The sequence below is a fragment of the Loxodonta africana genome, chromosome 7, assembly GCF_030014295.1.
Source record: "Loxodonta africana isolate mLoxAfr1 chromosome 7, mLoxAfr1.hap2, whole genome shotgun sequence".
NCBI lineage: Eukaryota > Metazoa > Chordata > Mammalia > Proboscidea > Elephantidae > Loxodonta > Loxodonta africana.
The window spans coordinates 73,284,519-73,309,298 of record NC_087348.1 but is presented as its reverse complement, the minus strand read 5'-3'; the positions used below and the strand labels follow the sequence as shown (position 1 = coordinate 73,309,298).

At 38.0% G+C, this 24,780-nt stretch overlaps 1 protein-coding gene across 4 annotated transcripts in view; it reads right to left on the bottom strand.

Moving 5' to 3' along the window:
* SBF2 (SET binding factor 2) overlaps positions 1–24,780 on the bottom strand; it is a 518,200-nt gene that overhangs the window by 303,493 nt on the left and 189,927 nt on the right. The gene's annotated exons all lie outside the window — the stretch shown is intronic.

The window sequence follows — 24,780 nt, the reverse complement described above, 5'->3', positions numbered from 1 at the left end:
ATCTCAGTGATAGGACTTACAACATATAGGAAAATCACATAAAACGGTGGACAATCACATAAAATGGTAGACAATCATACAATACTGAGAATCATGGCCCAGCTAAGTTGACAGATATTTTTAGGAGATACAATTCAATCCATGACAATACCAATTTTTTTTTCCCCAGTCTGTAGGTTCTCTTTTTACTCTTTTGGTGAAGTTTTTGATGAGCACAAGTGTTTCCTTTTTAGAAGATCCCAGTGATATAGCTTGTCTTCTGGAGTTTGTGTGTTGTCAGTTATGGTTTGTATCTAATAAATGCCATGTATTAGGGCCTCGAGCATTGGTCCTATTTTTTCTTCTATAATCTTTACAGCTTTTGGTTTTATATTTAGGCCTTTGATCCATTTTGAATTAGTTTTTGTATATGGTGTGAGGTATAGGTGCTGTTTCATTTTTTTGCAGATAGGCATCCAGTTTTGCCAGCACCATTTGCTAAAAAGGCTGTCTTTTCCCCATGTGATGGACTTTGGGCCCATGCTGAAGATCAGGTGATGTAAGGTATATGGATTTACATCTCGGTTCTCAATTCTGTTCCACTGGTCAATGTATCTGTTGTTGTATCACTACTAGGCGATTTTGACTACTGTAGCTGTATAGTAGGATCTGAGGTCGGGAAGTATGAGTCCTCCTACTTTATTTTTCTTTTTCAATAGTGCTTTACTTATTCAGGGCCCCTTCCCTTTCTGTATAATGTTAATGATTAGTTTTCCCATCTCTTCAAAGAAAGTTATTGGTATTTGGATCAGTATTGCACTGTATTTGTAAAATGCTTCGGGTAGAACTGTCATTTTCGGAATGTTGAGTCTCCCTATCCATGAACATAGCATGTTTCTCTGTAGATCTCTTCTGGTTTCTTGCAATTGTGTTTTGTAGTTTTCTTTGTTTAGGTCTTTTACATCCCTGGATAGATTTATTCCTAAGTATTTTATTGGGGGGGGGGGTGTTTATAAATGCTATTGTTTTCCTGATTTTCTTTTCGTCATTCTCTTTACTGGTGTATAGAAATCCAACTCTTTTTTTGTTTATCGTGTATCCTGCACTCTGATGAATCTTTCTACTAGTTCCACTAGTTTTATCGTGAAGTCTTTTGGGTTTTGTATGTATAGTATCATATCATCCGCATACGGGGACAGTTTTACTTCTTCCTTACCAATTAGGATGTGCTTTATTTCTTTTTCTTGCCTTATTGCTCTAACTAGGACTTTCATCACAATGTTGAATAGCAGTGGTGATGAAGGGCATCCACGTTTTGTTCCTGTTCTCAAGGAGAATGTTTTTAGCATCTCTCCGTTAAGAATGATGTTGGCTGTTGGTTTTATACAGATGCCCTTTATTACATTGAGGAATTCCCCTTCTATATCTATCCTATTGAGAGTGTTTATCAGGAATGGGTGCTGGACTTTGTCAAATGCATTTTGTGTCAATTAAGATGATCATGTGATTCTTTCCTTTTATTTATGTGGTGGATTAGACTGATTGATTTTAGAATGTTCATCCATCCTCCCACACCTGGTATGTATCCTATCTGGTGTATTAATTTTTTGATATGATGCTGAATTCTATTGGCTAAAATTTTGTTGCGAATTCTTGCATCTATATCCATGAGAGATATTGGTCTGTAATTTTCTTTTTTTGTGGTGTCTTTTTTTTTGCCTAGTATTGGTATCAGGGTTATGCTGGCTTCATGGAATGAATTCAGAAGTATCCCTTCCTTTTCTATGTTCTGAAATAGGTTGAGTAAGCTCTTCTCTGAATGCTTGGTAGAATTCTCCAGTGAAGCCATCTGGGTGAGGGCTTTATTTTCTTGGAGTTTTTTTGTTTTTGTTTTACCTTCTCAATTTCTTCTCTTGTGGAATCTGTTCAGGTTTTCACCATCATTTTGTGTTAGTTTGGGTGGGTACTGTGTTTCTAGAAATTTGTCCATTTCCTCTAGGATTTCAAGTTTATTATAGGTTTTGATAGTACTGTTATGACCCTTTTTATTTCAGTTGGGTCTGTTGTAATGTCACTCATTTCAATTCTTATTTGGCTTATTTGCATCCTTTCCTGTTTTTCTTTTGTCAATATGGCCAATGGTTTGTCAATTTTGTTGATAGTCTCAAAGTACCAACTTTTCGTTTTGTTGATTCTTTCTATTGTTTTTCTCTTCTCTATTTCATTTATTTCTGCTCTGACCTTTATCATTTCCTTTCTTTTGGTGGCTATAGGCTTCTTTTACTATTCTCTATTTACTCGAGTTGCGTGGGTAATGTTTTGATTTTCTCCCTTTCTTTTATAATGTGTTCATCTACTGCTACAAATTGACCTCTGAGCACTGCCTCTGCTATGGCCCACAAGTTTTGATATGATGTGCTTTCATTCTCGTTTGATTCTAGGAATTTTTTTATTCCATCTTTGATTTCTTCTATTACCCAGTGGTTTTTAAGCAGGGTTATTATTCAGTTTCAATGTAATTGGTTTTTTTTTTTTTTTTCCTTGTCTTCCTGTTGTTAATTTCTACTTTGATGGAGTTGTGATCAGAGAAGATACTTTGTATTTCCTCAATGTTTTCAATTTTGTTGAGGGTTGCTTTGTGGCCTAAGATGTGGTCTATTCTGGAGAACATTCCATGTGCGTTGGAAAAGAATATGTACTTTGCTGCTGTTGGATGGAGTATTCTACATATGCACGTGAGGTTAAGGTGCTTGATTGTGTCCTGTATATTTGTTGAGTTTCTTTCTAGCTGTTCTGTTCTTTACCAAAAGTGGTGTGGAACTGTCAATTCCTCTTTTCAGTGCTGTCAGAGTTTGTTTTACGTATTTTGGAGCCCTACCATTGGCTGCATAGATACTTATTATGGTTATGTCTTCATGATGAATCATCCATTTTATCATTATATAGTGCACTTTTTTGTCTTTTTTGGTGGATTTTTTTTTTAATATATTTTATCTGATATTAGTATTGCCACTCCTGCCCTTTATTGGTAGCTGTTTGCTTGATACATATTTTTCCATCCTTTGATTTTTAATAAATTTACATCTTTGTTTCTAAGGTGTGTCTCTTGTAGACAGCATATTGATGGGTCCTGCTTTTTTACCCATTCTGTCACTTTCTGTCACTTTACAGGTGCATTTAGGCCATTCATATTCAGTGTAATTATTGGTAGGTATGAGTTTATTACTGTCATTTTGTGGTGCTGATGTTTTCTTTGTTCCTATTATTCTCACGTGCTGGACTGCTTTTGTTTGTGGATTTTTTTTTTTTTTCATTTCTTTTGTTTTTGTAGATTTTGTGTTTACTGAGACTTCATGATTTTCTCCTTAGTTTAATAAGTTTGTTAACTTTTTTGTGGTTCCCTTGAAATTTATCTTTATCTTCCTAGGTTTGAACCAGTCTATCATTATTTGGTATCACCTTGCTTTCCTCTCCATTAGAAAGTTCCATACCGACACCACTTATTCCCTCTTTTATTGTTCTGACATTGTTTTTATTAACAGGTTAACCTCTCTTGTTTCCTTTTGTAAATCTTTTGGTTTTGAAGAGTTCTTGAGAATTCACTTCCTAGGCTGTTATCTGGCTGGTGCGATCTTACGTCCTAGATTCAGGCTGCGGTCTGATGTTATTTTTCTCAAACTGAAGGACTCCCTTTAATATTTCTTGTAAGTTTGGCTGGGTTTTTACACATTCCCTTAATTTCTGTTTATCTGGAAATATCCTAATTTCACCATCATTATCTGAATGTGAGTTCTGCAGAATATATTATTCTTAGTTGGCATTTTTTTCTTTTAAGATTTTATATATATCATCCCATTGCCTTATTGTCTGCATGGCTTCTGCCAAGTGATCAGAGCTTAGTCTTATTCTTCCCCCTCTGTGTATGATTTTTGGTTTTATTTGGCTATACCTGAGCAGGAGGACTGTGCATTCTTTGTTGTTAGCTCATCTATGGGTACAATACCTTTCACATTCTCGTCCAATGGGCAGGGCCATTTGCTCAGCTGTGGTGCAGCAGGGTGGGTCTAGCTGACAGGGAACGGCTGGAATGGGTTATTTGTGGCACACACTGTGGCCAATAAGGTAGGCTAGGGGTCAGTGCAGGGCAGGTTCTAGTAGGTCACCCTTGGTGCTGCTCAGGGGTATGACGTTCAGTGCACAGACCAGACAGGCAAGAAGGAGGAGGAGCTATGGGTATGGGTATGGGAAAGAAGAGAGAGAGAAGAGAGAAACAGGAGCTCCCCCCAAAAACTGCTGATGGAGTCTGTCACTGGAGTAGAGAGACAGGAAACCAAGAAATTTTTTTAAAAAAGGAAAAAAGAAAGAGAAAAAATAAATAAATAAAAATTAAATTTAAAAAAGAAATGCCCCCAGGATGCCAACAGCAAAGGGGTAGTGGCCCCAAGCCTTAGGGCACAGCCTGTCTAGAACGGGTGGAGATGGCACACAGCACCAGGTATCCAGGACACAAGAAAAGAAGGAAAGTAGAAAGAGACAAGAAACTGAGAAATGAAGAAAAAGAAAAAAGGAAAAAAAACAGCAACAAAAAATAAAATTAAAATAGAGAAAATAAAGGCCTTCAAGAATTCCACTGGTGCAGCTGCGCAGACCAGGGTAGTGGCTGCAACACCACGCACTACAGCCGGGTAGAAGGGGTGGAAATGGCACACAGTGCCGGGTATTCAGGAGATAAGAAGGTAAGTAGAAACGAGTAACTGAGAAATGAAGAAAGACAAAAAGAAAAAGAAAATAAAATAGATATAAATAAATAAAAGAAAGAAAGAAGTGTCCCCAGGGATCCCAACTGGCACTGGCAGTACAGATCATGGAAGTGGCTCTCAAGTCACTCAGTATGCCCTGGCAAGAAGAGGCAGGGATGGAACACAGCATCAGGTATTCAGAGGACAGGAAAAGAAGATAAGTAGAAAGGGATGAAAAACCAAGAAATAATGAAAACCAAAATGGAAAAGTGAAAGTGAAGAATAAAAAAGCCCCAAGGGATCCCACCAGCATGGCTGCACAGATTGAGGGAGCAGCTCTCCAGCTGAGCAGTGCATCACAGCCTGTGGAGAAGCAAAGATGGCACATGGAGCCAGGTATCCAAAACAAAGGAGGAGAGGAGGGGAGAACCAGGGAAGAAACCAAAAGAAGCTGAAAAAAGCAACACCAGCAACAAAAACATGACACTGAAGGAGCTGGCCGGTGTGGGTGGGGTGAATCCAAGTGACACAGAGCTGGCACCTCCTGGCTGAGCAACTGTGGCTGGCTAGGAAGTAGTGGAGGCCAAGCAAGGGGAAGTAGGGTGAGTGGTGGGAAAGCATCTATTGCTTGTTACCAGGTGCTCTGTCTCCTGCTGGGAGCTCCATGAAGCTGCTTTCCTGTACGCCCTGTCTGCCGATCTCCAACAGAAATCCAAGACAGACTACCTGTGCTGTGTTAGCTGACGGGGACATATCTCTCCTTGCTCTCTGTTCTCTCTCAATTCCTTATTGCACTGGGTGCTTGGTTGAATTCTTCATCTCTTCATTTGATGCTTAGCGTTCCAGGATTGACATTTGTCTCTGTTTTACTTAGTTTTTCCAATATTTGCTGTGAAGGGATGGCGTGGTGCTTCTGTCTATAGCGCCATGTTGGATCTTCCTGAGCCAGATATATCCTGAAATCTACTAACCTAGATCCAAAAAAAAAAAAAAAAAACTCACTGCTATCTAGTCGATTCTGACTCATAGTGACCCTAGATACTTGACTGCAAATCAGGGTGGCATAATAATGAACCTATGATCACTGACTGTGCTCCCAAAAACATGGAAAGGACATACAAAATATTTAAACAGATTAAAAAAAAAAAAAAAAACATATCCAAGTTCAAAAACAAGGCTGACATCTCTAATAGCCAGTAACAAACAAAAATAGTTAAAAAGTTTAACTTGACTAAAGGCTCAGGCGTCCTGAATCACAGATTCTAAACAAGAGTGACAGAGTTCAGTACCACACTAGTGCTTCCTTTAAAACAATAAGCTGGTTTAACAGAGGTCGCTAGAACACACACATACATGCACACACACACACAAGGGCCAACCTTCACCTAGGGCTTTCAGAAAACTGCCCACCTATGGAGAAAGGGAGAGAGGGGAGCATACACATAACCTACTAAACAGAAACTGAACCAAAAGTACCTATTGTTTCTATGAAAGGATCTTCCATATTGCCAATATAACTGATGATATAATCACTGAAATTCTGTAATAAAACTTGGTTTTGGGTTGGGGACCAGTAGGGTCAAAGTGGAAGGTAACCAAATACTTAAAGATAGACAGGTGTATGCGGGGAGGGGGAGGTGGAAGAGAAGAACAGTAAGAACAAAAAATAACCCCCACTCAAAATAAGTCAGTAAACCAATATTCAAAATCATATGAAGAAATCTAATGCTAAGAATTACAGCCAGAAAGATAAACAATCAGAACATGAATCTGGGGAAAAGACTTGTTTTGTTTTCTTTTGTTTTGTTTCACAAATGGTGCTGGCAAAACTGGGCGCTCATCTGCAAATAAATGAAACAGGACCCATAGATCACACCATACACAAATACTAATTAAAAATGAATCAAAGACCTAAATATAAAACCAAAAACTATAATGATCATAGAAGAAAAAATGGGATCAATGCTAGAAGTCCTAATACACGGCATTAACAGTATACAAACCATAACTAACAACACATAGCTCCAGAAGATAAGCTAGATAATTGAGATCTTAAAAAAATTAAACACTTACGCTCATCAAAAGGCTTCACCAAAAGAGTAAAAAGAGAACCTACAGACTGGGGGAAAAAAATTTGGCTATTTTTTTTTTAACAAATCCAATAAAGGGTCTAATCTCTAAAATCTACAGGAAAATCCGACACCTCTTCAACAAAAAGAGAAATAATCCAATTACAAAAGTAAATGAACATACACTTCACCAGAGAAAACATTCAAGCAGCTAAGACACACATGAGGAAGTGCTCTTGATCACCAGCCATTAGAGAAATGCAACTCAAAACTACAATGCGATACCATCTCATCCTGGCATTACTGGCATGAATAAAAACAAAACAACAAATGTCAGAGAGGCTGTGGGGAGGCTGGAACACTTATGCACTGCTGGTGGGAATGCAAAATGATAACAACCATCTTGGAGAACGATATGCTGCTTCCTTAGAAAGCTAGAAAGAGATACACCATATGATCTAAAAAACCCACTTCTAGGAATATATCCTAGAGAAGTAAGAGCCGTCAATGAAGAGACATATGCACACCTATGTTCCTTGCAGCATTGTTCGCAATAGCAAAAAGATGGAAACAACCTAGGTGCCCATCAACAGATGAATGGATAAACAAACTATGGTACATACACACAATAGAGTACTACACAATGATGAAGAATGCTGAATCTACAAAGCATCTCACAATATCGATGAATCTTGAGGGCATTATGCTGAGTGAAATAAGTCAGTCACAAAAGGACAAATATTGTAACAGAACGCTACTATAAAAACTCATGAAAAGGTACACACAAAAAGAAACAATCTTTGATGGTTACAAGAGAAGGGAAGCGTAGGAATGGGAAAACACTAGACAGTAGATAAGTGGTAACTTCAGTGAAGGGTAAGACAGTACACAATACTGGGGAAGCCAGCACAACAAGTACAAGGCAAGGTCAGGGAATCTCCATGGACACACCCAAACTTCCTGAGGGACCGAATTACTGGGCAGAGGGGTATTGGGACCATGGTCTCGGGAAACATCTAGCTCAATTAGCATAACATAGTTTATAAAGAAAATGTTCTACATCCTACTTTGGTGAGTAGTGTCTGGGGTCTTAAAAGCCTGTGAGTGGCCATGTAAGATATTCTACTGGTCTTCCTCTTCGGGAGCAAAGGAGAATGAAGAGAACTAAAGACACAAGGGGAAGATTAGTCCAAAAGACTAATGGGGCACAACTACCACAGCCTCCACCAAACTGAGTCCAGCACAACTACATGGTGCCTGGCTACCACCACTGACTGGTCTGACAAAGACCATGACAAAGCTGGAGAAAAATGTAGAAAAAAGTTTCTAACTCACAAAAAAAGACCAGACTTACTGGCCTGACAGAGATTGCAGAAACTCCCAGAGTATGGCCCCTGGACACCCTTTTAGCTCAGTAATAAAGTCACTCCTGAGGTTCACCCTTCAGCCAAAGATTAGACAGGCCCATAAAACAACATGAGACTGAAGGGGCAAACCAGCCTAGGGGCATGGACTAGAAAGCAGGAGGGGGCAGGAAAGCTGGTAATAAGGAGTTAAAGTTCAAGACGGTAGAGTAAAAAAGAAAAAAAAAAGAACACGAAACTGTTCAGTATGAAGTTAATTTTTTAAATAATTTTACTGTGGTAAAATATACATATAATAAAAACTTTCCATTTTAACCATTTTTAAGTGTACAATTCAATGACATTAATTATATACATATTGTTGTGCAACCACCACTTCTGTCCATTTCCAAAAGTTTTTCATCACCCCTAACAGAAACACAGTACCCTTTAAACAGCAACTCCCTAATTCCCTCTCCCACAAACCTCTGGCAACCACAAATAAACTTCTGTCTCTATGCATTTTGCCTATTCTAGATATTTCAAATGAGTGGGTCGCACAATAAAAATTACTTCACGTAATATAATGTTTTGAAGGCTCACCCAGCTGTAGCATGGATCAGAACTTCGTTATGAAATTAACTTTATATTAATAAGTAACAAAAACTTTCACACCAATAATATAATAAAAACATTCATACAGAATGTTCAAAGAGATAAATGAAGTCAAAACTTAAAGTGAAAAGAAGAAATGATGAAAACAAAAGCAGGGGGAGAAATGTATGCACAAACAGAACCCAACGAGAAAACATGAAAATGAAAAATCACAGAAACAAAAATTCAGCTGATGAAATAAACTCCTGCAAAGCTGAAGACAGAATTCTTGAACTATAAGACTCTGATGTGTCAAAATGAAAAATGAGATCATGCAGGGTTGTAGCTCTTAGCAAATCATTGAGATTACCCAGTGACGAGGTCGCAAGCTTTATTATCTACACAGCAATTAGGACAAAGAGGAATAAGGAAACAGTGTCATGGGTCCATCTTCCTCAAACCCTCATTCCAGGGTGAGATGACAAAGGAAACCTCTTCCACACACAACTTGTGATGCGCCATAGGTCAAAGATGAAGGGACAAAAGGACTATGAGCTTATAAAACTTAAACCAGAAGGGTATACGTGATGGACTGCACAAGGAAATGGGTAAGAGGAAGATGCCTTTGTTCAGGGACAGCTGGCCTGGCCATCTTGTTACCAAGAAGGTGTCTTTGTTCACGTGTAAACAGCATAGCCATCTTGTGACCAGGTTGCATAACCATAAAGAACATTCCTTCCCCTCTGGTTACAAGATTAATTTTGTTAGCCTGCATTTACAGTTTAATACTAAGTTGGGTTAAAATTCACCAGGAGAAACTGCTTCCCCTGGGGTGCATACTTAGTACAAATAAGTAATCATGGAGACAATGACAAGCGAAAGACACTGGGAAAGCAACTACCAAAAAAAACCCAAACCCAGTTCCTTCAAATCCAATGCTGATACATTCACCAAATCTCAACACAGAGAGTCAGAAAAAAATTTTAATTGAAAGCAGAGCTAAAAGACATATAACGTGGACTGAGAGGCTTCAAAATTAATGTAATATGCATTTCAGGAAAAGGGACCAAAATAAATGGTAAAGAAACAATAATTGTTGAAATTTTTTTAGAACAAAAGAAAACCAAATCTTCAGATTCAGCAAAAGAACAATGTAACTAGATATGTGGAGTCAACATCAAGAAAAAAATTTTGAGATTCTTATCTTTGATTTTCCCTTTGCTTTCTATCCCTCCCCCACATCCTTCCAGTCTCTCAAATTTACACATTCTTATAAAAACTAAAACACTAAGTGTTGGGTCAGCTGATATCTAGTGGGGTCAGGAGAGCAGTTTCAGTAATCCAGCTGTAAGGGCTAGGGTTGTCAGATGGGAGTGGAACATGAAAATTCTATTACTAGGGTTCCAGAGAAAGTTCATTTACAAGTAGGAACAGGGTAGTCAGATGGCAGCTTTCTTCTTTCTCTTTATCTTCCACTTCCATCCAGTTCAAGTAAATTCAAGCAGTAAGCAAAGTTCAAAATAAGCACCCGCTCAGTACAAGGCAGTGTACCAGATACTATAAAAGGTACAAGAATTGTCTGTAGTTCAAGAGTTTATCCTTTAGATAAGCAGACAAGATAAAAAATTAAAAATGAAGTAATATCAAATGTCCACTTCCAGCTAGGACGGAGTAACAGGTAGTGGGGTTTAATCTCCCACATGAAACTGATTAAAAATTGGACAAAATAAGGAGTCGGGGCCAAGATGGCAGAGTAGTCAGACACTTTGGGTGGTCATTCTTACAGCAAAGCCCTGAAAAAACAAGTGAATCGATTACATACGGCAATCAAGAGCCCTGAACATCAAAGGCAAAGTTGAAAAATCAAACTGAGCAGTAGGAGGGAGAGATGGTTCAGAAGCAGCGAGGAGGTGCTAGACCTGACCCGGCAGGAAACACCACCACTCAGGAAGGACCCACTGGCACGAGCGCAGTGACGCAAGCTGTGGTGTTTGGGACAAGTTTTCCACATCAGGAGAGAGCAAGTGGACTCTAGAATTAGAGAAAGTGGTGCTCTCGGCAAAAGATAAATACTTTTATCTAATCCACTGCACAGTCCAAAAAAACCCCCTTTGTAAAGAACTCTCTTCCATTTAACTGATCCCTCCCCGCTCTACGCTGAGTCCCAAGTGGACTACTGTGACAGCTGCTTTCTGTGAGCTGGAAGGGGGACCTGCCGCACACCCTGAGCTATCCTCCTGGCCTTGGAGGGGGGAGAAATTAATAAAAAGGGGAAAAATAATCTGCCAGCTCCTCAAAGCTGGGAAATAAGGGCAGAAACAGCTCCTATGCCTAGGCACAGGCGTAAGTAGTCCACGGACTCTGAATGCCTTTCACCCCTGCACAGACCTTTGTGGGCCTATTTCAACAGCACAGACCCTCATTAGCACAGTAAAACAGGATCTATACCAGAAGTCTAACTTCAACTATTCCCGCTATATAATAGAGAGGCAGATTCGTGATGTTTAACACCGCTCTGCTTATTCAACATGGTCTTCGCCTACCCACATCAGAGGCCTAAGTACTGGTGGCTTCACCCACCCAACTAACTAACCCTCAACAGTGGTCCAAGAATAAGCGGTGCCTCCCAGTCCTTACGCTCAACAGCATTGGGTGCCCACAGTCCAGCTGCAAAATCTACCCACATACACACTCTAGGGAAGAGGGACACACTTTCCTAACAGACACTCAGGGGCAGTTGTCGGTCCCCTCCCTTGTTCAGCGTGTAACCCCCTACTGCAGCCCGATACCTGTGCTTACACCAATCACACTAGCTCGTCTAAGACTGTAGCCGAGGGCTTACAGCACACATTTGGTGACTGACAACCTGGACACCCAAGCTGAATCCATACAAGAAAAGTAAATGGATTCCTGGGCTAATATACCTAGTATCAGCTCTAACCACCTGGTGATAGGACGTTAGAGCCCCAAAGGCACCAATAATCAAACTAGCTCACTCGAGCACCCTATTCGGCCATATGAAAACAAAACAAGACGTTAGGACACAGTCAGCAACCATAAAATAAATACAATAACTTATTGATGGTTTGGAGACAACAGTCAACATCAAATCACATAAGGTGGCAGACCATGATGGCTGCAGTAAGTTCCCAAAACAAAGAGTTCAGAAATCTTCCGGATGGAGAGAACTTTCTGGAACTACCAGAGGTAGAATGCAAAAGATTAATATACAGAAACCTTCAAGAGATCAAACAAAATGCATAAGAAGCCACGGAACACACAGACATGGCACTGGAGGAACGTAAGAAGATTAGAGAAGAGTATAATGAAAAATGTAATAAGCTGCAAGAATCGATAGAGAGACAGCATACAGAAATTTAGAAGATTAAGAATTAAATTTCATAACTAGACAACTCAAAAGAAAGTCAAAGGAGCAGAATTGAGGCAGTGGAAGTCAGAATTATTGAGGTGAAGACAAAGCACCTGACACCAGCATATTTGATGAAAAATCAGATAAAGGAATTTTTTTTTTTAATGAAGAAACCCTAAGAATTATGTGGGACTCTATCAAAAGAAATAACCTACGACTGATTGGAGGACCAAAACAGGGAGGGATAACAGAAAACACAGAGAGAAATGTTGAAGATTTAATGGCAGAAAACTTCCCTGATATCATGAAAGATGAGGCGATATCTATCCAAGATGCTTACCAAACCCCTTAAAAGGTAGATCTCAAAAGAAAGTTACTAAGATATACCATAAACTTGCCAAAACCAAAGATATAGAATTGTAAGAGCAGCCAGGGATAAATGGAATGTTACCAAAAAAGGAGAAGTCAATAGGACTAAGCTCCGACCTACTCAGCACAAACCATGCAGGCAAAAAAGCAATGGGATGACATATATGAAAGGTTCAAGGAAGAAAATTGCCAGCCAAGAATTATACATCCATTAAAACTGCCTCTCAAATATAAATGCAAAATTAGGACATTTCCAGATAAACAGAAGTTTAGGGAATTTACAAAAATCAAACTAAAACTACAAGAAATACTAAAGGGAGTCCTCCAGTCAGAAAATCAATAACATCACATAATCCAAGACCAGAACACAGGACAGAGCAATGAAATATCAATTCAGATAGGGAAGTCACAAAACTAAATCAAAGCCAAAACGTTCAAAACAGACACCGTTATGTAAAAAGAGCAGCAAAAGAAGCCCTTTGGCACCAGAAGAAAGCAAATAATAAACATTGCAGCCCAACCCAGTAACCCAGAGCCGTCGAGTTGATTCTGACATTACTACAGCAGAATAGAAAAATAATTCAAAGAGTTAACAAGACCAAAAGCTGATTCTTTGAAAAGATCACGAAAACTGATGAACCACTGGCCACATGACAAAAGAAAAACAGAAGAGGAAGCAAATAACCCCAGTAAGAAATGAGATGGGCGATACCACAACAGACCCAACTAAAATTAACAGAATCATAACAGAATGCTTTGAAAAATTGTACTCTAACAAATTTGAAAACCTAGAAGAAATGGACAAATTCCTAACTAACACAAACAGAGGTAGAACAACTAAATAGAACTGTAACAAAAGAAGAGACTGAAAAAGTAATTTAAAAACTCCAAACAAACAAACAAAAAAGCCCTGGCCGTCTGGCATTTTAAAGGCTACAAAGCAGCCATCTAAGATGCATCAATTGGTCTCAACCCACCTGGAGCAAAGGTAAATAAAGAACATCAAAGACAACAAGGTAATTACGAGCCCAAGAGACAGAAGGGACCGCATAAATCAGAGACTACATCAGCCTAAGACCAGAAGAACTAGATGGTGCCGGCTATAACCGATGACTGCCCTGACAGGGAACACAACAGAGAATCCCTGATAGAGCAGGAAAGAAGTAGAATTCAGACCTCAAATTCTCATAAAAAGACCAGACTTAATGGTCTGACTGAGACAAGAAGGACCCCAGAGGTCATGGTCCTCAGACCTTCTGTTAGCCCAAGACAAGAACCATTCCCAAAGTCAATTCTTCAGGCAAGGATTGGACAGGACTATAACACAGAAAATGATACTGGTAAGAAGTGAGCTTCTTGGCTCAGTTAGACACATGAGACTATGTGGGCAGCTCCTGTCTGAAGGGACGATGAGAAAGCAAAGGGGGACAGAAGCTGGCTGAATAGACACGGGAATACAGGATGGAAAGAAGGAGTGTGCTGACTCATTAGGCGGAGAGCAGCTAGGGGTACACAGCAAGTTGTCTATATATCTTTGCATGAGAGACTGACTTGATTTTTAAACTTTCACTTAAAGCACAATAAAAATTAAAATAAAAAAGCCTTGGCCCTGACAGCTTCACTGGAGAATTCTACCAAACCAAAGGTATTTCAGAGCATAGAAAAGGGTGGCATACTCCCAAACTCATTCTATGAAGCCAGCATAACCCTGATAAAACCAGGTAAAGACACCAACAAAAGGAAAATTACACACCAATATCCTTGATAAACTTGGACACAAAAATCCTCAACAAAATTCTAGCCAATAGAATTCAATAACATATCAAAAAAAAATAATTCACCATGACCAAGTAGGATTCATACCAGGTATGCAGGGATGGTTTAACATTAGAAAGAAAATCAAGGTAATCCATCACAAAAATAAAACAAAAGACAAGAATCACATGATCTTATCAATCCATGCAGAAAAGGCATGTGACAAAGTCCAACGCCCATTCATGATAAAAACTCTCAGCAAAATAGGAATAGAAGGAAAATTCCTCAACATAATGAAGGGCATTTATACAAAGCCAACAGCCAACATCATCCTAAAAGGACAGAGCTTGAAAGCATTCCTCTTGAGAATGGGAACCAGACAAGGATGCCCTTTATCAACACTCTTATTCAACATTGTGCTGGAGGTCCTAGCCAGAGCAATTAGGCTAGAAAAAGTAATAAAGCACACCTAAATTGGTAAGGAAGAAGTGAAAGTATCTCTGTTTGCAGACGATATGATCGTATACACTGACAACCCCAAAGAATCCACCAGAAAGCTACTGGAACTAATTGAAGAGTTCAACAAAGTATCATGATACAAGTTAAACATACAAAAACCAGTTGGATTCCTCTACATCAACAAACAGAACTCTGAAGAGCAAATCGCTAAATCAATACCATTTACAATAGCCCCCAAGAAGATAAAATACTTAGGGCTAAATCTAACCAGAGAAGAAAAAGACCTACACAAAGAAAACTACATGACACTACTGCAAGAAACCAAAGGAGACCTACATAAGTGGAAAAATACACCTTTCTCATAGATAGGAAGACTCGATGTTGTGAAAATGTCTATTCTACCAAAAGTGATCTACAGATACAATGCAATCCTGACCCTAATTCCAGTGGCATTTTTTAATGAGATTGAGAAACAAATCAACTTCATATGGAAAGGGGAGAGGCCCCGGATAAGTAAGCATTACTGAAAAAGAAGAACAAAGTGGGAGGCCTCACTCTACCTGATTTTAGAACATATTATACCACCACAGTAGTCAAAACAGCCTGGTACTGGTACAACAACAGATACATAGGCCAGTGGAACAGAACTGAGAATCCAGACACAAATTCATCTACCTCTGAGCTGCTGATTGTTTGTCAAAGTCCATTAAATGGGAAAAAGACAGTCTCTTTAACACATGTTGCTGCATACCTAGATATCTATCTGCAAAAAAATGAAACATGACCCATACTTCACACCATGGACAAAAAATAATTCAAAATGGATCAAAGACCCAAATATAAAATCTAAAACGATAAAGATCATGGGAGAAAAAATAGTGACAATGCTAGGAGCCCTAATACATGGCATAAACAGTATACAAAACATTACTAACAATGCAGAAGAAAAACCAGATAACTGGGAGCTCCTAAAAATCAAACACCTATGCTCATTCAAAGGCTTCACCAAAAGAGTAAAAAGATTACCTACAGACTGGGGAAAAGTTTTTAGTTATGGCATTTCTGATCAGCACCTGATCTCTACAATCTACACGATACTACAAAAACTCAACTACAAAAAGACAAATAACCCAATTTAAAAATGGGCAAAAGATATGAACAGATACTTCACTAAAGAAGACATTTAGGTAGCTAACAGATACATGAGGAAATGCTCTCGATCATTAGCCTTAGAGAAACGGAAATCAAAACTACAATAAGACTCCATCTCACTCCAACAAGGCTGGCATTAATCCAAAAAACACAAAATAATAAATGTTGGAGAGGCTGTGGAGAGATTGGAACACTTCTACACTGCTGGTGGGAATGTCAAATGGTACAACCACTTTGGAAATCAATTTGGCGCTTCCTTAAAAAGCTAGAAATAGAACTACCATAGGATCCAGCAATCCCACTCCTTGGACTATATCCTAGAGAAATAAGAGCCTTTACACAAACAGATATGTGCACACCCATGTTTACTGTAGCACTGTTTACAATAGCAAAAAGATGGAAGCAACCAAGGTGCCCATCAATGGATGCATGGATAAATAAATTATGGTATATTCACACAATGGAACACTACACATTGATAAAGAACAGTGAGGAATCTGTGAAACATTTCATAACATGGAGGAGCCTGGAAGGCATTATGCTCAGTGAAATTAGTCAGTTGCAAAAGGACAAATATTGTATAAGACCACTATTATAAGAACTTGAGAAATAGTTTAAACTGAGAAGTAAATATTCTTTGATGGTTAAGAGAGGGGAGAGCGAGGGAGAGTGGGAGAGGGGTATTCACTAAATAGATAGTAGATAAGAACTACTTAAGGTGACAGGAAAGACAACACACAATACAGGCAAGGTCAGCACACCTGGACTAAACCAAAAGCAAAGAAGTTTCCTGAATAAACTGAATGCTTCGAAGGCCAGCATAGCAGGGGTAGGGGTCTGGGGACCATGGTTTCAGGGGACATCTAAGTCAATTGGCATAAGAAAATCTATTAAGAAAACATTCTGCATCCCACTTTGGAGAGTGGCGTCTGGGGTCTTAAATGCTAGCAAGCAGCCATCTAAGATGCATCAACTGGTCTCAACCCACCTAGGCCAAGGACACAAGGTAATTACAAGCCCAAGGGACAGAAAGGGCCACATAAACCAGAAACTACGTCAACCTGAGACCAGAAGAACTAGATGGTGCCCGGCTAAACCTGATGACTGCTCTGACAGGGAACACAACAGAGAACCCCTGAGGGAGCAGGAGAGCAGTGGGATGCAGACCCCAAATTCTTGTAAAAAGACCAGCCTTAATGGTCTGACTGAGACTGGAAGGGACCCAGTGGTCATGGTCCCCAGGCCTTCTGCTGGCTCAGGACAGGAACCATTCCCGAGGCCAACTCTTCAGACATGGATTGGACTGGACAATGGGTTGGAGAGGGATGCTGGTGAGGAGTGAGCTAGTTGGACCAGGTGGACACTTGAGACTACGTTGGTATCTCCTGTCTGGAGGGCAGATGACAGGGTGGAGGGGGTTAGAAGCTGGCAGAATGGACAGGAAAAGAGAAAGCGGAGGGAGGGAGTGGGCTGTCTCTTTAGGGGGACAGCAATTGGGAGTATGTAGCAAGGTGTGTATAAGTTTTTGTGTGAGAGACTAACTTGATTTCAAACTTTCACTTATAGCACAATAAAAATTCTTAAAAAATGAAGGATACATCTACCATATAATTCAGTCATTCAACTTTTAGGAATTTACCCAAGAGAAGTGAAATCATGTGTAAACACAAAGCCTTTACATGAAAGTTCTTAGCAGCTTCATAATGGCAAAAAATGGAAACAATTCAATGTCCATCAACATGTGAATGGATAAACAAATTATGGCATATACACAAATGTAATATTACTTGGCAACAAACGATATGAACTATTGATACACACAACAACAAAAACAACTGTGCATCTCAAAATAATTATGCTAAAAGAATACCAAAAATATATACTGCATGATTTTATTTATATTAAATATTCTAGAAAATGCACTCTAATCAATAGTGACAAAAAGCCTGGGGACGAGAGACAGAGGATGGGGAGAGGTAACTTCTGGGGGCGATGGATATACATTCATTTTCTTGATTTTGATAAAGATTTTATGGGTGTACACATGTCAAAACTCAAATTCTACACTGTAAACATGTACCTCAATGAAAAAAACAGATGTAAATTAATGTCTCTATTAAGTTTGAATACTTGAAATACTTGATCCTCTTAAGTAGTGAAAGTCCATGATTTTGTACATATTATGTGACTGATCAATTTTTAATAACTTTCTCCCAATTAAATTTTAATCTAAACTCTACCAAAATCATGGTAATAGAAAGTTTTTTTTAAAAAATGAATTAACTACCTGTTTTCTGTTCATCTGAAAATGCTACTCATAAATCTTTTAAGGAATTAGCTTCAAGAATTTACAGGAAAAAAAATCTACTCAAAAGAGTGAAGCTCTTGAAAGCAAAAACGGTATTTTACTCATCTATTTATCATCATAGCCTAGGACAATGCCTACAACAGAGTAAATTAAATGCTTACTCCGTGTATGAGTTAATTAATATGTCCAAATCACTTCTGCTCCTGTTCCTTCCTTAGTTACTCATTGGCAAGGTCTAATGTTCAGATTCATTATCATTTAGAATTGTCTCACTTCTAGGACTTTAAACTCTGAACCTCTACAGTCCCCGAGCCCACATTACCATCTTCTCACCATCTCTTACTCTTCCTTAAACTATAAATCCATTGCATAGTGTCTGCTAGTCTTCAGCCACTCTTTGCCTCACTAACCTTACTACTCATGTTAGATCACAAAGTAACAAGAATAAAAGAAACCAAATTTCTTTGTTCAACATTCAAAACCTTCTATAACCTGGCCCCTAAAAACTATGTGCTGATAAAACTTGCACTGTTTTGAAAGCATACCTGGGCCTTTCTTGGTTCTGGATCTTCTGGAGTTGAAAAACGTTGCTTCTTTGAATGTCAGTCTCATCCTCTATCTGTTCATCAAAGTACTATGTATCTTTCAAGCCTTAGCTCCATCTCACTTCCTCTATAAACATGGCTCTGATTTACCTTAATTAAAATAATTCTAACTCCTCCCTAAGAAGCCCTGTTGGCATAACAGTTAAGTACTAGGCTGTTAACCTAAAGGTTGGTAGTCTGAACCCATCCAGCAGCTCCACAGGAGAAAGACCTGGTGATCTGCTCCTGTAAAAACCACAGCCTAGAAAACCCTACGGGGCAGTTCTACTCTGTCACATGAGATCACTATGAGTTGAAAATCAACTCGGCAGCACGTAACAACAACATATAGGTAATTTCCATAAAGACCTGATGAACTAAAGTGAATGTTTCCAAATGAGTTAATAAGCACTCAGGCATACCGCCCCAGTGTACAGACTGAATGCAAAGTTATTTACTATCTAATGTTTATAACGCAGATATTTTTGGGTGGGCGCAGAGAGGAGGGGCTATATCTCCTGTTTTTCCCCCTTAAAAAGTATTAGTATTACCGACTAACAGGCATCCAACAATTACTTGCTGAAAAGTGCTTTCATTTCAGGATAATTCTATACTTTCTAAGTGATCCAGTGCATTTTGTATATGTGTGGTTTGTTGCAAAAAGAGACCTATTTAATGAAAGGTGAAATGGTCTAAAGCCAAGAAAACTGTAGATGATGAAATTTCAGTTCTTAGTAGATTTTTAGGGAGTTTTTAGGCTTTGCTTCTATGTTTCTCTTACTTGGAAAAGGTCCAGAGAGTATCAGTCCAATCTGGAGTAGTCTAAGTGAAAAAAAAAAAAAAAAATTTTTTTTTTTAAGTAAAAGCTTACCTTGAATTATTTGTACTGTAAAATTTAATCACCCTAAAACAATTCTAATACGTGCCTAATATGATTTGAAAAAATACAGGAAATAACTTTTCCAATGACACACAAAAGTTAGTAATTTTAAGAAACAGAAATTAAAATAGCAAATCCCAAAAGAACAGTAAGGACCTAGGGCCCTAGAAAGATCTATCACTTGGCAATCAAAATTATGACTAACACCCTACTTTTTCTGGAGATAATATATGCTAAGTGATTTTATTTCTTCCTGGAACATGGGTAATTTTTATTGTTATATTTCGTTTTATAACGCCTTACTCTACAATGTAGAGATTTGCAAGTATAAAGCCTAGGTTGCCATTTTCCCCCAGCAGTTTGGATCACTACGATTGGGTAACATAGGAGGTTATAAGTGAAAAACTTTGGCCTGCTCTAAAATAGAGTCTAACTTTCCCCTACGATCATCAGAAAGAGGTATGTCCTGAGTCATTTCCTTCCCTTTGCTACCACGTAATCACATAACTCTATTATATTATTTATCACAGATCTGTTTTCTCTAATGTTCTGGAAGTAGAAAATTAATTCTGGCAGTTTTGAGTCAACTTGCTATATGTATAGAAGCCATGATTTCTTTCTGTAATACGAATCAGAGGGACTAGTAGAGGAAAAGAACAAAAAGACTCAAATAGGGAATGGTACAGATACATGCATTTATATTATAGGAATTAAACTAAGTAAGCTTGGCCAACAACAAAGTGGGAAAAAAAAAAAACACCATGAATGTAGTGTAGGCAATTCTACCTGATATTCCACTCAATGATCTGATACCCCAGAAGGAGCAATGAGAAATAAAAACCTGTTTTTATTTTATCTCAGGTCAGGCATGACTTTTAGGGGAAAAAATAATAATATCTTTGCAGTATGTATGATTCAAGTATTTTAGACATAATTCAAAATTTTCAATCAATATCAACTCTAATAACACTAACAACTTCATCTAGTGTTTGACTGGAAAAACAAAACATAATTTCTTCCAAAATTGAAAAAAAACAACTGCTTTGGTCATAGGATTTAGTTTTAAATTATCTCTGCACTATACAGATAATTCATAATATTTCATTAGATTATCTTGACAATACAATATTTTTGCCTGATGTGCTAACTTTAGAACCTGATTCTCACATATGATTCTTTGGTATGCTGTAGCACTACGTATAATATTTAGTATAAGCTAAATTTTTTTTTCCAGTGTTATTTTTAAACCCAATAAATAATAGCTATGAAATTTCTATTTTTTCACTAAATTATAATGGTTTAACTGTTTGAGAAATAGTTACTTTTGAATATGTTCTTTTTTTTTTTGTTAAGTAGAAAAAAGTACACAAAATACCTTTGAATACTCAGGAAATGCTAACATAATAGCTTGTAGTAGAGTGAAATCTTGAAAAACTATGGGGTAGTAAGTAAATAATACCAATATTCTTGTCACAAATAAATTAGAAATTACATACAGTAGCTAAACAGATGCAGGTGTAAGACTAATTGGTCAAGCATACATTTCTGAAGGCACTTCTTAGAGCTACTTAAAAATTCCTATACATATTTTAACTTTTTATTCAAAATAAAACTTAAAATTTCTCATTTTGATTTAGAATCGCTCTCACTATATAAGTATGTGTTTGTAACAGTCACACCCAAGGGCATATGAAACTATGGGTGTGCAGCTGCACAGATTAAAATTTTTTTCCATAATACCAATGTATACAGATTATATTTGTATCGTTACCAAATGATTTTTTGAGGAGGGTAGAGGCTAGCCCCATTAACAAGCTTTCTTAGACTCATGAACCATCAAGAAAAAAAAAAAAAAAAGTGTGCCTATTACAAGTTGCTGTATACTAGATCTGCCTATACACTCCCATTTTTAAGCAGCATAGCTATGGCCTTGCTAAGAAATAAAGAGAACTGCAACAGTCAAAACTATCATATTTGGTTTTTAAGTAGTGACAATATTATCACCCTTAAGTTATTATGTACATTTAAATGGTAAGAAAGAATTATTAACAATAAAACAATAGAATGTTGTCCGTACCAGCACTAAAATGACAATTTCTGAAATAAGATGTGAATGCTAGACATGCGCAGAGAATGTTAGATACTGTCTGCAGGTGAACTTAAAATCTAAAACATAGAAATAGTTTAATGAAAGCAGATATTAACCCCTAACCACTACCACAACACTATAAATTCTTCCTCCAAAGAAAAGAAATGTCACTAAACTACACAAGCTTATTTTTAAAAACTCAACTGCTGCTAGGTTCAATAAAATAAGAAAACCAAAGCACATGGTTGGTATATTTCATAAAAGTCATGTTCTATACCAACAAAGATTTAAGACGGAATTATCATTTGTAAAAGATGTTCACGGTCAGAAGAGGAAATACATTCTTGGCTTAGGAATTAAGCCATGGCCACAGACTGGCGGGGGGGGTGGGGGGGTGGGGGAGTAGTGTTATCTGATATTTGATTTAAAGTACAGTCTCACACAGTTGAACAAAATGTCTCAACTAAAACAGCTATGCGGGGGGCGGGGGGGGGGTGTTAATCATGCTAGAATCAGAAGCACATACCTGAACAAATAAATGTTATCTTTATTTCAACCTGCCTCTAGTTATTCTTTAAGCTACTTTAAATAATGAACTACCTCAAAAGTAAATTGAACCAGGAACCACAGAATGTCCTTACGGTAGTTAGCTGCCATGTGTTGTCACGATTCATGGAGACCCCATGAGCAACATAACAGAACGCTACCCAGTCCTAGTACCATTCTCATGAACAGTTATGGATGGACCGTTGTGATCCATAGGGTTTTCACTGGCTCATTTTTAGAAGCAGATCACCAGGCCTTTCTTCCTAGTCTATCTTAGCCTAGAAGCTCTGCGGAAACCTCTTCAACATCATAGCAATACGCAAGCCAAAACTGACACTGGTGGCTGTGCACGGGGTGCGCTGGCGGGAAATCTAACCTGGTGTCCTGTGTAGAAGGCAAGACTTCTACCACCGAGACACCAATACCTCACATAGAATTTCCTAACTAATTACAAATAAACCACACCACACTGATTCAACAAAAAGGAGGTTTCTATGAAGCAATCTCTTACACTTTTTAAGCATTTGGCTAAATATATTCTGTAGGCTTTCTAAAACCAGATAATTATTTTTTTAATGCCAGCTAATTAATCACTAAATCTTAGGTATTAGTCTATAAGCAAAGGTTTAAAGCCAAAATTACTTCGCGTTAATAAAAACTGCAAGTTGGAATTTTCCTTTTTCAATATAACATTTAGTATATATTTCCTCTTGAAACACACATTTACAATTATTTAGCAGCATTAGTCTTGTAATTCAAAGCTCTATAAGCACAGCAATGGAATTGAGCAAAAAGGTCTTTCATAGTTATATCTTTATCAACAGGGTAACCTTGAGAATGCCATCAGGAATCAGTCATTCAAATCTAAATTACTTGCCCTCAATTCCACAAGGCATTTTAAAACAATGCTATTATGACCATATATCTCACAAGCTTTATGATACTTAAAGTCATTATGCAAGTACAAAATAACGAAACTGTTCAAAACTTGGGACAAAGCATTCAAAGAATCTCATACAAGAGATGAGTATTGCTTTTCTGTTAGAATCTAAAGGCAGTTCAGCTGCACATTGTTGACAGTCATGCTGAATGTTTTCAACACCTACCAATGTAGGTCATTATTTTTTCTCATAATGCTTTAGGTAGAGAAGAAAATGTTCATAAAGTAAAAAAGAATTTGCTTTCCAAAATACAGAGCTTAAGATTCTCCCCCACCCGCCCCCCACCATCCCCAGCCCTGCACTATTGTAGCCAGTACCTATAGAAACTGGGAGAAAATTGGACATCTATATAAAAGGAAGCCCATAGAATGTAAAAAGAGGAACTAAATTTCAAAAAATTTACAACATTCAGTCACATGGCCCCTCTAGAAACTATTAGTCTGATCTAATTTGGTTCTAGATTAAACAAAAACTAAGCAGTAAAATGGCATTCCTTTCCAGGCAACTACATGTTTATTCAGGCAGAGATCACAAAACAAATAAACAATTTCTATGAGTCGGAATTGAATTGACAGCAACAGGGTTTTTTTAAGCCCACAAAAGAAGTTAGTAGAAAAGAAATCCTCACAACATTTTCTGGTAAGAAAATTAAGAATTAGAGAAAGTAACTTGCCCAAATTCTCATTAGTATTTCATGCAAAGTCTACTGTATCTGACTTTCCCATCATTAACTTACTCTTTAAAAAAAAAAAACCCATTGTCATTGAGTCGATTCCAACACATAGTGACCCTATAGGACAGAGCAGAACTGTCCCACAGGGCTTCCAAGGAGCACCTGGTAGATTCGAACTGCTGACCTTTTGGTTAGCAGCCAAACTCTTAACCAATGTGCCACTAGGGTTTCTATACAGAAAATAACGGTGCTTTTAAAAACAGGTGCATCTTAGACTCAATACAATACAGTAGTGAGGGACAGATTGAAATAAACTTACTCTTTTAGTAAAATTTAATAGGGTTTACCACTTGGTTCTCTTGTTTCTTCCCTAGCCTTGTTTGACACCATACTCACCTGATCTGCATTTCTCACTGGCAGTTCCTTCTTTGGCTCATTGTCCCAAAACTCTAAACGCTGGAGTTCACCAGAACTGGGTGAGTTCAAAGTTCTCTACTCTTCTCTATGAAGACTCACTTCTTAAATGAAATCATGCAGTTCCAAGGCTTGAAGATTATATTTATATACATAGTGAAGAATCTTAAATATGCATCTCTATTAGCAAGAGAGATTAGCACAGGCTCATAAATCCAATTACTATTTAACATTTGCACTTGGAGGTCTACCAGGTATTTCAACTCAATATGGTCCAATGAAAATGATTGATTTTTTTTTTACCCTCAATCATTCTCTCAGGTCCAAAAACCTAGGAGTCATCAAAGATGCCTCTGTTTCTCTCAAATGTGACATCGAGTACACAAGGCAAGTGCTACTGGTTCCCTTTTTAGAAGATGAAATATATATCCGAGCTCAACTCAACACCTATGACATCTCTACAACTTTCATTCAGGGTATCAACATGTTTTAGGTGAATACTCCAAAAGCCACCTA